The sequence below is a fragment of the Gopherus flavomarginatus genome, chromosome 5 (genome assembly GCF_025201925.1).
Source record: "Gopherus flavomarginatus isolate rGopFla2 chromosome 5, rGopFla2.mat.asm, whole genome shotgun sequence".
NCBI classification, from domain to species: domain Eukaryota; kingdom Metazoa; phylum Chordata; order Testudines; family Testudinidae; genus Gopherus; species Gopherus flavomarginatus.
In genome coordinates this window covers 30786528-30802320 of record NC_066621.1, presented here as the reverse complement: position 1 = coordinate 30802320, position 15793 = coordinate 30786528, and the positions used below count along the sequence as shown (strand labels likewise).

Below are 15793 nucleotides of genomic sequence, written 5' to 3'. Positions count from 1 at the left end.
AGGATCAGTGGGTTTGTGAGGGTGCACAGATACCTACTTCCAGGCTATAGGGATGTTGGTGGGGCTTAGGGGTTTGTGGGGGGCACAGATACCTTCATCCAGGCAAGAGGGGTCCTGGGGGCCTTAGGGGGGGTGGGGGGAGGTCAGATAACTATGTCGATGCTGGAGGGGTCCCATCGTGGCCTAGGGGGTTTGCGAGGGGCACAGATACCTGCGTCTAGGCTGGAGGGGTTTCGGGGGTCTTAGGAGGGTTGTGGGGTCTGAGATACCTATGTCTAGGCTGGAGGGGTCTCGGGGAGGATTAGGTGTTTTGGGGGGAACAGATACCTATATCCCGATTGTAGGGGTCCCTGGTTAGCTTAGGCGCTTTGTGGGGGTCACAGATACAAACATCCATGCTGTAGGGGTCCTGAGGGTCTTTGTGTGGCTCCGGGGGTCACAGATACCTACCTACAGGCTGGAGGGGTCCTGTGGGTTTTAGGGGGTTTTTGGGGCATACAGATGCCTACATCTGGGCTTGCGGGTTCCCTGGGGGGCTTAGAGGTTTGTGGGGAGCACGGATTCCTTTATCCAGGCTAGATGGGTCCCGGTGGGATTAGGGGGTTGTGGGGAGCACAGATACCTATGTAAGCAGAAGCAGGATGTACTCTACCTTGACATCTGGTGGTGAATTATGGAGAGTGCAGAAAAGAATTTCAGGGACTGATAGTGTTTGCATAGGCACACCCACCCCTCCTGACATGGCAACGACAGCCTGGGATGGCTGCTTTGGCAGCTGTGGTATCCCCGGTTTATTTTTTGTTGGGGCATGACATGTGGAGTGTTGTCACCCTGATTGTGTGGATGAGGAACTGTGAAACTGCTTTGAGACAGGGATTCTCACCATCACTTGAGTGTCACTTGCTAGACAAGGGAGTGAGCTCCTTGGGTAAACGAAAAACATGAATTGCACTTTTTTTTATTTTAGTACTTGATGAGTAAAAGTGAAATTTGGTTTTTTTGACATTTGAAGTTTAACGTTCCTGAGCTGAAATCATTGAAGAGCTTTGTTATCCAGTAGGAGAGTCTGAAGTTATATTGTGGAGCAGAGCAGCTAACAGAGAGAAGCAGTTTGTGGGATGGTTGGAATAGCCCACGGAGTGAGGTGAGCTGAGTAGTTTTTTAGGACAGCTAGAGCAGATCACCGGTCGGCTGGCAGAACAGAGTAGCTGGTGGACCGAGCTGAGCAGGTCATGGGGAAGGTGGAAGCAGAATCCCACAGAGAGGTAGGGCAGTCAGCAGTGGCCACGTAAAGTGCTTCTTTCTACCCAGGCTGGCAGGGGGAAAAACCCTGCAGATAGACTCTTGAACTCTGGGGTTGCGCAACTGTGAGTGATTTTGGGGTTGCTGGACTCTTGAAACATTTGAGGTATTGGACTTTGGAGTCTTGGGGTGATTTGGGGATTGCTAGACTCAAGAGCCCAGGGAAAAGGACACGGCCTAATAGAGGTGTTTTCCCAATTTAATGCTATGTTGTTTATCTCACGTTATTAAACATTTTCTGCTACACCCAGACTCTGTGCTTGCGAGAGGGGAAGTATCGCCTCTTTGAGGCACCTAGGGGTGCGTATGTAAAATTTTCCCATGTCACTGGGTGGGGGCTCGAGTTGGTTTGCATTACGTAGTAGGGAAGGGACCCCTATGTATTGAACCCAGTCCTTGCTGCTATCAATTCAGCCTGGCAGAAGGGTTCCACCTACATGCAGACTGAAGGGGTCCCTGGGAGGCTTAGGGGGTTCGTGTGGGGCACAGATACCTACGTCCAGGCTGCAGGGGTCCCAGAGGGGCTTAGGGGGTTAGTGGGTGGCACAGATATTTATGTCACGGAGTGTGGGGGAATCCGGTCCTGCACCCCTCTTCCTGGGACACACAGTGACTCAGCCGGCCAGTAAAAAAAAAGGTTTTTTTGGCCAACAGGAACGAAGGATACAGCAGAGCTTTTGGGCACAACCAGGACCTCTCGATCGAGTCCTTCTGGGGGTTCAGAAAGCTTAGTTCCCAGTTTGGGAATCCCTGAATTCCAATAACCCAGCTCCAAACCAAAACTGAACTAACTCCCTCCAGCCGGCCCCTTCCTGTGTCCAGCTTCCCAGGCAAAGGTGCTGACCCCTCCCCGCTGCCTAGCTGGAGTTACAGGCTTAGGTCCTGTCCCTCACCTTACGTCACTCCCTGCTCTCCCATCTCCCACACAGATAGTTCCTACTCCACTAGGGTCCCTACCCGTGGGGCCCCTAACCCTGGCTCCTGTGGCCCTACCCCTGTGCCGCTTACTCTAGCTCCAGTTGCCATACCCATGGGCCCCTAACCCGAGCTCCAGAGGCTCCATTCCTGGGGCCCCGAACAATAGCTCCAGGTGCCCAACCCGTGGGGCCCATAGCCCTTGTTTCAGGGGCCCTACGAGTGGGCCCCTAATCCTAGCTCCAGAGGCCTTAAGCGTGAGATCTCTAACCCTAGCTCCAGGGGCCCCACCCCTGGGACCCCTAACCTTTGGTCCATGGGCCACATCCCTGGGGCACCTAACCCTAGCTATAAGGACACTGCCCAAGGGGTCCCAAACCATAGCTCCAGAGGCCCTACACGTGGGGCCCCTAACGCTAGCTCCAGAGTCCCTGCCTGTGGGACCCCTAACCGTAGCTCCAGGTGCACTACTCCTGGGGCCCCTAACGCTAGCTCCAGGGGCCATACCCATGGGGTCCCTAATCCTAAATCCAGGGGTCCCATTCGTGGAGCCCCTAACAGTAACTCCAAGTGCCCCATACCTGGGGCCACTAACCCTAGCTCCAGGGGCCCTACCCATGGGGCCCGTAAACCTAGCTCCAGGGGCCTTACACGTGAAGCCCCTAACCATAGCTCCAGAGGCCCTAACTGTGCGGCCCCTAACCCTAACTCCAGGGGCCTTACCCGTAGGGCCCCTATCCCTAAGTGCAGGGGTCCTTCAACCTGGGGCCCCTATCCTTGGCTGCAGGGGCCCTACCAGTCAGACCACTAACGCTATCTCCAGAAGCCCTTCACGTGGGACCCCTAACCCAAACTCCAGGGGTCCTACCGCTTATGGCCCTAACCCTAGCTGCAGGGGTCATACCCATGGTGCCCCTAAACTTAGCTCCAGGTGCCCCATCCCTGGGGCCCCTAACCCTAGCTTTAGGGACCCTGCTCGTAGGGCCCCAAACTATAGCTCCAGGGGCCCTACCCATTGGGATCCTAACCCTAGCTCCAGAGGCCCTATCCTTTCCTGGCTGGACATGTGCGAAGGACGAAACATACATCCTAAATGAAACAGTCTGACTTTTTATTATGGAGAAAAAACAAGTTTTAAAACGTTTATATGTTGGAGGAATTGGTCATACAGTATCTGAGGCTGAACTGAAGGAAAGATTCAGCAAGTTTGGAAACGTTACAGATGCAGAAATTGTTATCAGGAAAGATGACCAGGGGAACACTATGAAGACTTTTGCTTATATCAACATTAGTATTTCTGAAGCAGATCTTAAAAGATGTATGTCTATTTTAAGTAAACCTCTCAACCCAGCTACAGTGTTCTACCCCTGGGGCCCCTAACCCTAGCTACTGGGGCCCTACCCATTGGGCTGCTAACCCTAACTCCTTAGACTCTACCTGTGAGGCCCCTAACCCTAGCTCCAGGGGCCCTAAAAGTAAGATCTCTAACAATTGCTCCGGGAGCCCTACCACTGGGGCCCCTAACTCTAGCTCCAGGGGCCCAACCCGTGGGGCCCCTAACCCTCGCTCCAGGGGCCCTACCAGTGGGACCCATAACCCTAACTTCAGGGCCCCTACCTGTGAGCTCCTAACCCTAGTTCCAGAGGCCTTACTCGTGAGACTCCAAACCCAAGCTCCAGGGGCCCTACCACTTAGGCTCATATCCCCAGCTCCAGAGGATCTACTCCTAGGGCTTCTAAACCTAGCTCCAAGGATGCTACCCATGGGACCCCTAATGGAAACTCCAGGGGCTCTAACCCTTGAGGCCCTAACCCTACCTCCAGGGGCCCCATCCCTGGTTTCCCTAACCCAGCTCCAGGGGCCCTACTCGTGGGGCTTCTTCCCCTAGCTCCAGGGGCCCTACCCATGGTTCCCCTAACCCTAGCTCCAAGAGCTCTACCCGTGGGACCTTACCCTAGCTCCAGGGGCCGTCCTCGTGGTGCCCCTAACACTAGGTCCAGAGGCCCCACCCCTGGGAACACTAACCCTAGCTCCAGGGGCCCTACATGTGGGAATCATGATCCTAGCTCCAATGGCCCTACCTATGGGACCCTAACCTTAGTTTCCGGGGCCCTACCCCTTGGGTCCGTTACCAAAGATCCAGGGGCCCTACCCCTTGCGCCACTAACCCTATCTACAGGGGCCCTCTCCGTGGGGCCCCTAACCCACGCTCCAGGGACCCGACCCCTGCATCCCCTAACCCTAGCTCCAGGTGCCACATACCTGGGGCTCCTAAACCTTATTCCAAGGGCCTTACCCATGGGGTCCCTAACACGTGCTCCAGGCACCCTGCCCGTAGGGCCCTTACCTTAGCTAAAGAGGCCCTACCCGTGGGGTCCTTAACCCTAGCTCCAGAGACCCCACCCCCTGGAAACCCAAACACTAGCTCCAGGGGCCCCACCCACGCGAACACTAGCCCTAGCTCAAGGGCCAAGTCCCTGGGGCCCCAAATCCAATCTCCAAGGTCCTTAGCCATGCGCCCGCTAACGCTAGCTACAGGGGCTCTACGCGTGGAACAACTAACCCAATTTCCAGGGGCCCTACCCATGGGGCCCCTGTCCCTAGCTCCAGTGTCCCAACTCATGGGACCCCTAACCCTAGGTCCATGGGCTCTACCCCGGGGCCCCTAACCGTAGCTCCAGGCACCCCACCACTAGGACCCCTATCCCTAGGTCCAGGGCCCACCCCTAGGACCCCTAACCCTAGTTCCATGAGCCCCAGCCCTGGGGCTTCTAACCCAAACTCTAGCGTCCCTTCCTGTTTGGCCCCTAACCCTAGCTCCAGAGGCCTTACCCATGCGACCACTAACCCTAGCTATAGGGGCCTTACCCCTGTGTCCCCTAACCCTAGCTCCAGATGCCATATGCGTGGGCCCTTAACCCTAGCTCCAGGGGCCTGACCCCCAGCACCCCTAACCCTAGCTCCAAGGGCCCCATCCCTATGGCTTCTAACCCTAGCTCCAGGGGCCCAACCCATGGGGATCTAACCCTAGCTACAGAGTCCTTACCCGTGGGACCACCAAACCTAGCTCCAGGGGCCCTACCCGTGGGGCCCATAACCCTAGCTGCAGTTGTGCTACCCATGGGGCCTCTAACCCTAATCCAGAGGCACTACCCATGGGACCCCTAAACTTAGATCCAGGTGACCTAACCATAGGGCACCTCACCCTAGCTCCAGGCTCCCCACCAATAAGATCGCTAACCCTAGCTCCAGGGGCCCAACCCTAGGACCCCTAACCCTAGCACCATGAGCCCCACCCCTGGGGCCCCTCACCCAGAGTCCAGGGTCCCTACCTGTGGGGCCCCTAACCCTAGCTCCAGATGCCCTACGCGTGGGCCCCTAACCCTAGCTCCAGGGACCCAACCCCTGGTACCCTTAACCCTAACTCCATGAGCAACATCCCTGCAGCCTCTAACCGTAGCTTCATGGGCAAAGGCCATGGGACCCCTAACCCTAGCTACAGAGTCCTTACCTGTGGGACCCCGAAACCTAGTTCCATGGGCCCTACCATTGGGTCCCTAACCCTAGCTCCAGGGACTATACCCGTGAGGCCCCTAAACCTAGCTCCAGGGGCCCTACCCGTGGGGTCCCTAACCGTAGCTTCAGGGACTCTACCCATGGGGCCCCTATCTCTAACTCCAGGGGCCTTACCCTTGGGAAACCTCACCCTAGCTCCAGGGGCCCTAATCCTGGAGCCCATAACCCTAGCTTCAGGGGGAATACCCGTGGGGCCCATAAACCTAGCTCCAGGTGCCCCATCCCTGGGGCCCCTAACCCTAGCTTTAGGGACCCTGCTCGTAGGGCCCTAAACTATAGCTCCAGGGGCCCTACCCATTGGGATCCTAACCCTAGCTCCCGGGGCCCTACCCATTGGGCCGCTAACCCTAACTCCTTAGACCCTACCCGTGAGGCCCCTAACCCTAGCTCCAGGGGCCCTAACCGTAAGGTCTCTAACACTTGCTCCGAAGGCCCTACCACTGGGGCCCCTAACTCTAGCTCCAGGGGCCCAACCCGTGGGGCCCCTAACCCTCGCTCCAGGGGCCCTACCAGTGGGACCCCTATCCCTAATTGTAGGGCTCCTACCTGTGGGCCCCTAACCCTAGTTCCAGAGGCCTTACCCGTGAGACCCCTAACCCTAGCTCCAGGGGCCCTACCACTGAGGCTCATATCCCCAGCTCCAGAGGATCTACTCCTAGGGCTCCTAACCCTAGCTCCAGGGATCCTACCCATGGGACCCCTAATGAAACTCCAGGGACTCTAACCCTTGGGACCCTAACCCTACCTCCAGGGGCCCCATCCCTGGTTTCCCTAACGCAGCTCTAGTGGCTCTACTCGTGGGATTTCTTCCTTGAGCTCCAGGGGCCCTACCCGTGGTTAACTTAACCCTAGCTCCAAGAGCTCTACCCGTGGGACCTTACCCTAGCTCCAGGGGCCGTCCCTGTGGTGCCACTAACACTAGGTCCAGAGGCCCCACCCCTGGGAACCCTAACCCTAGCTCCAGGGGCCCTACATGTGGGAATCATAATCCTAGTTCCAATGGCCCTACCTATGGGACCCCTAACCTTAGCTTCCGGAGCCCGACCCCTTTGGTCCGTTACCAAAGATCCAGGGGCCCTACCCCTTGCGCCACTACCCCTATCTACAGGGGCCCTCTCCGTGGGGCCCCTAACCCAAGCTCTAGGGACCCGACCCCTGCATCCCCTAACCCTAGCTCCAGGGGTCCCATACCTGGGGCTCCTAACCCTAATTCCAAGGGCCTTACCGTGGGCCCCCTAACGCTTGCTCCAGGCACCCTGCCCGTAGGGCCCTTACCTTAGCTAAAGAGGCCCTACCCATGGGGTCCTTAGCCCTAGCTCCATAGACCCCACCCCCCTGAAATCCCAAACACTAGCTCCAGGGGCCCCACCCACGTGAACACTAACCCTAGCTCAAGGGCCAAGTCCCTGGGGCCCCAAATCCTATCTCCAAGGGCCTTAGCCATGCACCCGCTAACTCTAGCTACAGGGGCTCTACGCATGGAACCACTAACCCAATTTCCAGGGGCCCTACCCATGGGGTCCGTGTCCCTAGCTCCAGTGTCCCAACCGGTGGGACCCCTAACCCTAGTTCCATGGGCTCTACCCCTGGGGCCCCTAACCGTAGCTCCAGGTACCCCACCACTAGGACCCCTATCCCTAGGTCCAGGGCCCAACGATAGGACCCCTAACCCTAGCACCATGAGCCCCAGCCGTGGGGCCCCTAACCCAAACTCTAGCGTCCCTTCCTGTTGGGCCCCTAACCCTAAGCTCCAGAGGCCCTACCCAAGCGACCGCTAACACTAGCTATAGGGGCCTTACCCCTGTGTCCCCTAACCCTAGCTCCCGATGCCATATGCATGGGCCCCTAACCCTAGCTCCAGGGGTCTGACCCCCAGTACCCCTAACCCTAGCTCCAAGGACTCCATCCCTATGGCTTCTAACCCTAGCTCCAGGGGCCCAACCCATGGGGATCTAACCCTAGCTACAGAGTCCTTACCCGTGGGAACCCCAAACCTAGCTCCAGGGGCCCTACCATTGGGGCCCCTAACCCTAGCTGCAGGGGCCATACCCGTCGGGCCCCTAAACCTATCTCCAGGCGTCCCACCCCTGGGACCCTTTACCCTAGCTTCAGGGGACCCATCCCTGGGGCCCTTAACCCTAGTTCCAGGGGCCCTACCCATGGGGCTCCTATCCCTATCTTCAGGGACCCCACCCGTTGGGCCCTTAACCCTAGCTCCCAAGGCCCTACTTTTGTGACCCCTATCCCTAGCTCCCGGGGGCATACCCCTTGGGCCCCCAGTCCTAGCTCCAGGAACCGTACTCGTGGGGCCCCTATCCCTAGTGTTAGGCCTGAATAAAGATATTGCAGACAAAACCAGGTATGCCAACCTGACCAAAGTCAGGCTAACAGAGGTTTTTAGGTAATTCCTGAGTGGAAAACGCTGAGAAGCAGCAGCATGTCTCACAAGCGCTGGGAAAAAGTGAGATAAGCGAGAAGCTGCATTCCTGGCATAGTACCAGATGTGCTGTGTTAGTTCAGCTCCTTCGAAGAACTGATAAGAGCCCTAGTTTCCCATCCTCCTTGTTTTCACTCCCTGGTTTTGTTCGTTGTTTGTTTTTAACTCCCCTACATTTCTAACTTTAGGTATGTATGTATACTAAAGGTGTCTAGTTTCTAGTTGTTAAAAGAAGGGAGTGGGTTGCTCCAGTGAATAATTTATGACGCGACAGAACTGTCTATATAGGCTTATACTAAGATTTAAAGAGCGGGCTGGTTCTCTCTGGAGACGAGCTGCTCTATATTGATGCGTGCACTTGTCAATAAAGAGCTTTTGATCGGACCTTGCTGGTGTTGCCTGTCTCTCTCGCGGTCAGACAACTAACTTTGCCATCTGGGGGTTAGAGTCCCTGACACTAGCTCCAGGGGCTCTATCCCTGGGGCCCCTGACCCTATCTCCAGGGGCCCTACCCGTGGGGACCCTAATCCTAGCTCTATGGGACCTCCCCTTGGGGCCCCTAGCCTTAGCTCCATGGGCCCTACCCGTGGGGACCTTAACCCTAACTCCAGGATCCCCATCCTTGGGGCCCTTAAATCTAGCTCCTGGGCTCCTGCCCGTCGGGTACCTAACCCTAGCTCCAGAGGTCCTTCCCTTAGGATCCCTAACCCAAGCTCCAGGGGCCCTATCCGTGGGGCCCCTAACCCTAGCTCCTGAGGTCCTACCTGTGGGAGCTCTAACCTTAGCTCCTGGCTTCGTGCCCATTTGACCCATAATCCTAGCTCCAGGGGACCTACCCGTGGGACCCCTAATCTTAGCTCCAGGGGCCTTACCCCTGGGGTGCCTAACCCTACCTTCAGGGGCCCTACCCGTGGGGCCTCTAACCCTAGTTCCAGGGGCCCCACTCCTGGAACCCCTATCCCTAGCTCCATGGGCCCCATCTCTGGGGCTCCAAACACTAGCTGCATGGGCCCTACCCCCGGGTCCCCTAACTCTAGCTTCAGGGGCCCTACCAGTGGGACCCCTAACCCTAGTTCCATGGGTCCCACCCCTTGGACCCTTAACCCTTGCTCCAGAGGCCCCATTGCAGGGGATCCAAACACTTGCTCAAGGTGCCCTGCCCATGGGGCCGCTAACCCTAGCTCCAGGGGCCTCACCCCTAGACACCCGAACACTAGCTCCAGGCACCCCACCCCTGGGACCCCCAACCCTTGCTCCTGTGGCCCCGTCCCTGGGGCTCCTAGCCCTAGCTCCAGGGTCCCTACATGTGGGAACCCTAACCCTAGATCCAACGGCACTTCCCGTGGGGCCCCTAACCCTAGCTCCAAGGTCCCTTCTCGTGGGACCCTTAACCCTATATGCAGGCCCTGTACCCCTGGGTCCCCTAACCCTAGCTTCAGAGGCCCTACCCATGGGGCCCTTTACCCTAGGTTTAGGGGCCCTATGCATGGGTTCCCCAATTCTAGCTCAAGGGGCCCTATCTCTGGGGCCCCTAAACCTAGCTCCAGGGGCCCTGCCCGTTGGACCCCTTTGCCTAGCTCCAGGGTCCCTTGAAACACTTGGGAAAATGTGTTTGACTGTTCAGGCATTGGGAGCTCAGCTAAGAATGCAAATGATTTTCAAAGACTGCGGGGACTGTGGGATCGCTGGAGTCCTCAGTCTCCCCTCCCTCCCTCCATGAACGTCCATTTGATTCTTTGGCTTTCCGTTACGCTTGTCACGCAGCACTGTGCTGAGTCCCGGCTGTGGACTCTGTCTATCATAGCCTGGAGATTTTTTCAAATGCTTTGTCATTTCGTCTTCTGTAACGGAGCTCTGATAGAACAGATTTGTCTCTCCATACAGCGATCAGATCCAGTACCTCCCAGGCGGTCCACGCTGGAGCTCGTTTTGGATTTGGGACTGCATCGCCACTTGTGCTGGTCAGAGTTCCATGCTGGGCAAACAGGAAATGAAATTCAAAATTCGCGGGGCTTTTCCTGTTTACCTGGCCAGTGCATCCGAGTTCAGATTGCTTTCCAGAGCGGTCACAAGGGTGCACTGTGGGATACCGCCCGGAGGCCAATACTATTGAATTGCGGCCACACTAACCCTAATCCAACATGGCAATACCTATTTCCGCGCTACTCCCCTCGTCGGGGAGGAGTACAGATATCGGTATTAAGAACCCTTTAAATCGATATAAAGGGCTTCATTGTGGACGGGTGCAGGGTTAATTCGTTTTAATGCTGCTAAATTCGGTTTAAATGCGTAGTGTAGACGAGGCCTAAGAAAGCGGCTGTTTGACCTACAAACAACGACAAAGTAAAACCTGCAAGAGCAGCCTTTCAGTTCAGAGGCCTGATAATAAGATGTTACTAATAACTGATGAAAGAGTTACAAACGACTCAAAACCATACTCAGAACAAACCAAATGGGAACACAGACAACACCATTTTTCTTCGCTGCTCTTCAACCACGATATTCTCCCCATAGGGAGGTCCATCGCTCCTGGGGGTTCAGTGCCACAGTAACAGGGTGATGTGTGCAAGGGATGGAGGAAGCTGCTATTCCATCTCCCTAGTCCAAAAATCAGTTTAATAGCTAGTCCTGAGATAGAGGAAGTATCAGTTATTAAAGTCATAAGAACTAATTTAACATTGTGATTCCAGCCAATGTTAAAATGATCTAACATTCAGGTTAATAGAAACATTTCTAGTCCTCTGCATAGAACGCTCAAATGATGCAAAAATAGCAAGTTTGCTTTAAAAAGTCATAAAAGGGGTGTCATCCAGAATCTGACACTTGGTGAAACGTAAGTCTAGAACACACAACCAGTTTGGGGATTGTGCTCTGCTTCTTAACAATCTGCCCTGAGGTTGCCACTCACAGTCACAAGCTTCTCCAGATGGCTGGGGCCCTCTCATGGATCAGTAACTGGTTAGCAGCTTGGAAAGAAAGAGTAGGACTAAATAGTCGTTTTTGCAGTGGAAAGGGGTAAATAAAAGGCTTCCAAAGTATGAGACGAGGCTACAGACATTAGGGCTGGTCAGTTTAGACAAGACCGTAGAGCACCAGTTCTCAACCAGGTGTCTGCCAAAAGAAACCAGACTTGACCCACATCCCCAAGCCACCAAGCCTACCTGCCTGCATTGAAGGGGGAGAGAAAGGGCACAACAAAAAATTGCAGCATCAATGCAGAAGAGAGAACTCTTCCCCTGCCATTATCAGTAAGGGTTGCCTCACAGCCACTGACTCCCTGAACAGTAATAGCAAAAGTCCAACCACAATTCTACTTCCTTTCCTCTACAAGAGATAATGGGTTGGAGCTGCTCTCTTGAGACTGTCCTGCTGCTGCCCAGGCACATGGCAGACAGAGCTTGGCCCGCAAGCCGAGGGTTTTGATCGCTTGAAGGCCCAGAGGGAAAAGAGACAAGTGCTCGTGTATCAGAGAATGGCTTTGATCCATTGACCTCTGGGTTATGAGCCCAGCACTCGTCCCATAACCCAGAGATTAATGGATCAAAGCCATCCTCTGCTACATGTGTGCTTGCTTCTTTTCCCTCAGGGCCTTCCAGCAAGGCAGTGACCAGCAGAGCACCAAGAGCCTAGGCCATGAGGCTACCTGGACTGAAGGCAAGAGGCAGGCCTGGGTATGGCGAGGGCCTCCTGTCCTGGAATGAGGCTGCAGTACTTCCTTGTCCCCTTTTCCCACCCACACTGGCAGGCAGCATGTGCTGCGGGAGAACAGGAAGGAGGCTCTCAGGACACCAGGCAGTGCTGTGTGTGTGGCTGTCAGGGGAAAGAGCCTAGGCTCCTGACTCAAACTGCCATTGACTGGCGTGGCTCTGCACACCGTCAGCCAGGGTAGGCCAGGCTGCGGACGTGTCTCAGGCGTGAGTAGCATGGCCGCGCTTTCCTGACAAGGCGTGAGGCAGGCCAAGAGCTTTGCACAGCCTACAGGGAAGTGGGAGGGAGGCGTCTTTGAGCCGGCATGTCTCGTCTGCTTCTCCTTTGCCACTTGAGCGGAGGCGGGGAGAGAGTGAAATGTTCCTGGCTGAAAGTTTTTGTGCTCGGCCTTGAGGATTAAACCTGAGCCTCTGGAACAGCTGCTGGGAGATGGGTTTCTGAATGACATCCAGCCCGGTCTTCGGGCCACTAGCTGAACGCACTGAGGCCAAGAGGCAGCAAAATGGGACCTTTGAGGCTCCCCGCAGGCAGGGCCAGCTTTAGGAAGTACGGGGCCCAATTCGAACATATTCGGCGGGGCCCCGGCAGGGATGACTAAAAAAAAAATCATGTAAATAAAAGCCTTTCATTTCTTAGCAGCCGGTTCCCTGTAAAAAGTTCTGATTTAAGGGATGTGCCACAGTATGTATTTTTGTACCAATAGGGTTACCATACATCCATATTTTTAAAAATTTCTCCCAGATGGTCTATTTAAGAAACAAAAAGCTGGACATGTCCAGGAAAATAAGGATGTATGTTAACCCTACCTAAAATTCTTTTTTAAAAAGATGGGCCTGAACTAGAAATGAGCTCCGTTTCACATGTGTGGGTCCCCGCCACTCCCTGGGGGTGTGCTAGGGTGACCAGATGTCCCGATTTTATAGAGACAGTCCCGATATGGGGGGTCTTTTGCTTATATAGGATCCTATTACCCCCCACCCTGTTCCAATTTTTCACACTTGCTGTCTGGTCACCCTAAGGTGTGCACATGTCTGGGTCACAGCTGTTCACTGCCCCTCTCATTGCAGCATGTGTGCAGGGTTACTGCCCTGGGAACTGCAGGGCACCAGTGGACATGGGGCTGGCTGGAGGCAGGGCAGGGGCTGACTGGAGGAAGGGTCTGGCTGCAAGCAGGGCAAGGCGTGCGGGGCTGGCTGCAGACAGGACAGGGGGTGCAGGATTGGCTGCAAATGGGCTGGCTGCAGGCATCGCAGGGTGTGTGGGACTGGCTGCTGACAGGGGCTGGCAGCAGGCAGGGGGATGTGGGGTGGAGTGGGCTGGTTGGCTTCAGGCAGGGCCTCAGGGGAGTGCGCAGGGGTTGGCAGGCCTGGAAACAGAGGAGTGTGGGACTGGCTGGCTTAAGGCAGGGGAGTGCGGCAAGGGTTGACTGAAGACAGGGCACGGGGTGCGGGGATGGTGCAGGCAGGGCAGGGGGTGCAGCAGGGGCTGGCTGTGGCAGGGGTGCGGGTACAGGGGGTACAGCCTACCCTGTACGGTAAGTGCCCCCTCCTCCACCAAGGTGGCAGCAGCAGCGCAGGGCTCGGGGGCTATTTAAAGGGCCTGGGGCTCCCCTGCTTCCACCGCCCCAGCCCTTTGAATAGCCACGGGAGCCCTGGGGAAGTGGCGGGGCTCCGGGGGCTGTTTAAAGGGCCGGGGCAGTAGAAGCAAGGGGAGCCCCAGACTTTTTAAATAGCCCCCAAGTCTCCAGCAGTGGGGCTCTGGTGGCAATTTAAACAGCCTGAGGCTCCAGTCCCTGCTGGGAGCTCCAGGCCCTTTAAATTGCCCCCTGGGGAAGCTGGGTCACCCTAGTACAGTGCACCAGCAGGGCCCGATTCAGGGGAATTGGTTGAATTGGCCTAAAGCCGGCCCTGCCCGCAGGAAAGCAAGGAAGTAGCACAGGCTTATCACTGTCCCTGGGTGGGCTTGAACCACCATCCTTTCAGTTAAGAGCCAAACGTGCTGACCCATTGCACCACAGAGACACAGACAGGCCAGGCTGTATGGAGCACAACAGTCAGGAATCAGCTCAGGGTCCGGTCTAGCACATGCATGCAGTGGTTGGACAAGCAACAGCAAGGAACTGGACTGGTGCGGAGTGAAAAATCTGTGGGAAGGAACCGAAAATAGTACTGGGGCTCCAGTACAGGGCTTGCATACACTTTCTTTGGCCTGTTTTGCTGGAAGAGTTAGCAGGGCAAGCTTGTTAGTCACAGGTAAGGGGGAGAGTTTTTGCAAATTCTGGATTCTGGGACCACAGCTGGGGTGGGACAGGCACAACTTTTGTGGCACATGCATCCTCTCTGCAACCAACCTTTGTTACTTCATTCCATAACAGCACACACAGAGCAATCTTTTACCTTTCAGCACCAAAATATACTGTAGAAAAAATCTAATAGCATAACTTTAAGATGAGAAACTTCAGTACTAACAACAATTCTAAAGATACTCAAAAATACCTCTGTCTTTAGACACCAGACACAAAATCAATCAGACCAAGAACAAACATCTATTTTTACTTCCCACACACTTGGGGAGGGGGGGGGGCGGTTTGGAACCCATACCCCTTAATGATGAGTCCTTTCCAGGCGAGGGGCAAGCTCTCAGGCCTCAAATGCCAGGTACAGTTACTCTCTCCTTGATCCAAACTAAACAGGAAAATACACTTGATTACTCCTGCCCCAATAACAAAGAAATGGGGGATCCCACAGCAGCTGAAATGACCATTTGGACAAGCACTCCCCTCATGCAATCTGGGGTGGGTGTAACCATGCAAATGACATCAGCCCCAAAAGGCCTTTACAACAGATCACCAACAGATGGCAGGGTAGAGTTCATACCGACCCTGCTTAAAGTAGATTGTAGCAAAGATTTAAAAACACTGAATGTTAAAACTCACCAAACACGGGTGAATCCATTCTCATTGTCGTACCCGCTTCTTAAACTCCACACTTGAACGTAGCCCTCACATGGACAACATATCCTCCTAACTCAGTGTCTGTACATTAACCTTTTACCCCCAGTCAGGGCTATTGCAGATTCTGTATTCCTTACGCCACCCGATCTTAAACCGAACTTCGCACCCCCTGGGTAATCTGTACATTGTTCCCTGATCACCAGAAACTTCTACACCTAAATGCTGTACTGTACACCTTTTTCTTCTTTGAACGTCATCTTCCTAAAATGTTGACATTTGTTTGAGATCCCGGCTCCTGTTCCCTTGCAAGGCGTGTGCCTTTGCTCCAGGTTTTAGTCTGCTAATACAGCGGGGGCACGGTGGGGGCCGATTGAGCCAGAGGCGCTTGCCTGCTGCAGACACGGATCAAAGGCTGAACCTCATCCCCCACGAGCTGAAGGCTTAATTGAAAACAGTTTAAGCAGTACTCCCGTCTCCGGCACTCAGCTACCCAGCTCCCAATGGGGTCCAAACCCCAAATAGATCCTTTTTACCCTGTAGAAGCTGTAAAAGCCTGTGACCAGGGCAACTGCCTAGCAGCCGGCGCATATGCCTGCCAGCGTGAGAGCTCGTAAGGCACTAATCCAGAGAGAGGTGGATGGGTGGCAGGGGGAGTAAAGAGCCAGCAGAGTGGTGCAGCGGACGCGTGCTGGGCCCATAACCCAGAGGTCAATGGATCAAAACCATTCTCTAATACACAAGCACATGTCTCTTTTCCCTCTGGGCCTTCAAGCGATCAAAACCCTTGGCTTGCGGGCTAAGCTCTGTCTGCCATGTGCCTGGGCAGCAGCAGGACAGTCTCAAGAGAGCAGCTCCCACCCATTATCTCTTGTAGTGGAAAGGAAGTAGAATTGTGGTTGGAC

The 15793-nt window shown here is 55.1% G+C and overlaps 1 non-coding gene across 1 annotated transcript; it reads right to left on the bottom strand.

The window, feature by feature from the left end:
• Positions 1 to 13885: 13885 nt before the first annotated feature.
• On the bottom strand, positions 13886 to 13959 carry TRNAK-CUU (transfer RNA lysine (anticodon CUU)). The gene has a single exon. It is a non-coding gene; the product is annotated as a tRNA-Lys (tRNA).
• Positions 13960 to 15793: the final 1834 nt, after the last annotated feature.